General features: G+C 42.4%; 1 pseudogene; it reads left to right on the top strand.

The window, feature by feature from the left end:
• Positions 1 to 1,052: 1,052 nt before the first annotated feature.
• On the top strand, positions 1,053 to 1,984 carry LOC114905710 (annotated as a pseudogene).
• The last annotated feature ends 275 nt before the right edge of the window (positions 1,985 to 2,259 follow it).

The following is a 2,259-nucleotide window of genomic DNA, read 5'->3' as shown; positions in this document are numbered from 1 at the left end:
GACTAGATAAGATTTAAGGCACATTATATAATGCCAAAAATGTACCCCAAATCCAGGGAAGGCTCAAGCAGATCTGATCATAGCTCCAGGAAAAGCTCAAAGGAAATAGTGGTTTCAGCTACATTCTCCAATTACATTTTAATTAGAGCAGTTCAGGACTTCTGGCTGGCAGTTATCCCAGGAAAAGACCCTTCGGTGAGTGATTCTTAACCTTCTCTGGGTCATGAACTCCTTTAAGAATCTGATCAAAGTTGTAGAATTTTTCCCTCGAAAAATACACAGATTAACATATTCACAAATTACTATATACAATTTCTGAGGTTTCATAAACCACCAATCCTATTCATAGACTCCAGACTCAGAACCTTCTTCCACAGACCTTAAAGGACCTTGGCTAAACAGAGCCATGTTGAATCTCCTTAGAGGTGAAGTGGGTCTGGGAAGGACTACTCATTGCTTGGAAGGCTGAATTTGATATCAGAGGTTCCTGTGTCCATTAGGCTAGACTGCCAAAATCTATGAAAGGAAGCCCTCATGCTTGTTACTTTAAATTTTTTGGTTCAACAAGTATTATCTATGTAGAGTTCATTTCATTCCAGGCTAGGACCTGAGAAATCAGCAGTGAACAAGACAAACAAAAATGGAGCTTGCAGTCTAGTGGAGGATACTGACATTAAACAAAGCAAAATACATGAATAGAAGTATTGTAAATTGTAAATGTTAACAAAAGAAACAATCAAGGAGTTGAGATAGAGTTATAGGAGGCAAGGATGGAGGAAATTATTCCTGATAAGAAGGTGAGAGTTATCTCTGCAGTGAGTCCAGTGATTATATCAAAAAAATATCAGATTTGACCAAAAAATGAGGAGATTCTACAAACAACTCTCTTTTCTGAGAATAAGCAACACTGTTTCTTGGTGTGCATGAAGATAACCCAGAGAGTTAAGGAAGTCGCTAAGAAGAGTGTGCTGGGGATGCTCTAGGAAAAGACTGAATGCTGAGGCGATTTACAGTCCAAAGGGTTTTGATTTGCCAAGAAGTAAATGAACCTCATGGATCAGAACAACAACCTCCCACCTTATGCCCAGGGCCTGGCCTTCCCTCAGGGTACTATGACTCCTAGAATCCCTATCTTTAGTCTAATGATTCCTTATGGCACAGGACTGACTCCACAGCCTATTCAGAACACCAATAGTCTGTCTTTATTGGAAGAGCAGTGAAGACAGCAGCAGCAACAGCAGCAGCAGCAGCAGCAGGCGGCAGTGGCAGCCATTCAGTAGTCGACGTCCCAGCAGGCAACCCAGGGAGCCTCAGGCCAGACACCACAGCTTTTCCACTCACAAACTCTTAACGACCGCATGCTTGCCGGGCACCACTCCCCTGTATCCCTCCCCCATGACCCCCATTACCTACCCCTGCCACGCCAGCCTCAGAGAGCTCTGGGATTGTGCCGCAGCTGCAAAATATTGTATCCATAGTGAATCTTGGTTGTAAACTTGACCTAAAGACCACTGTACTTCGTGCAGGGAATGCTGAATATAATCCCAAGCGGTTTGCTGCTGTAATTATGAGAATAAGAGAGCCCCGGGCCACTGCACTGATATTCAGTTCTGGGAAGATGGTGTGCACAGGAGCCAAGAGTGAAGAACAGTCCAGACTAGCAGCAAGAAAATATGCCAGGGTTGTACAGAAGTTGGGTGTTCTAGCTAAGTTCTTGGACTTCAAGATTTAGGACATGGTGGGGAGCAGTGATGTGAAATTCCCTATAAGGTTAGAAGGCTTTGTGCTTACCCACCAACAGTTCAGTAGTTATGAGCCAGAGTTATTTCCTGGTTTAATCTACAGAATGATCAAACCGAGAATTGTTCTCCTTATTTTTGTTTCTGGACAAGTTATATTAACAGGTGCTAAAGTCAGAGCAGAAATTTATGAAGCCTTTGAGAACATCTACCCTATTCTAAAGGGTTTCAGGAAGACAACGTAATGGCTGTCATCTATTCCTGCCTCCCCCATCCACTTGTTTTTTAATTTTTTAAAACATATTTATTGGAGTATAATTGCTTTACAATAATGTGTTAGTTTCTGCTGGGTTTTTTTTTTTTTAACAAATCAGTTTTGGTACATTTAGTGGTGTTGTGGACGGCCCCATGTGATGAGAGGATGGATGTTCGGTTGTAGGTTGCAGCATGAAGTGAAGCTCTCCTGCATGTGTACCCCATAAGAATGCCAGGAAGGGTATTATTTCTGCACAGAGAACAC

Source organism: Monodon monoceros, unplaced genomic scaffold, assembly GCF_005190385.1.
Source record: "Monodon monoceros isolate NGI ecotype Baffin Bay Population unplaced genomic scaffold, NGI_Narwhal_1 Super_Scaffold_22, whole genome shotgun sequence".
NCBI classification, from domain to species: domain Eukaryota; kingdom Metazoa; phylum Chordata; class Mammalia; order Artiodactyla; family Monodontidae; genus Monodon; species Monodon monoceros.
This window is presented reverse-complemented; position numbering and strand designations above follow the sequence as displayed.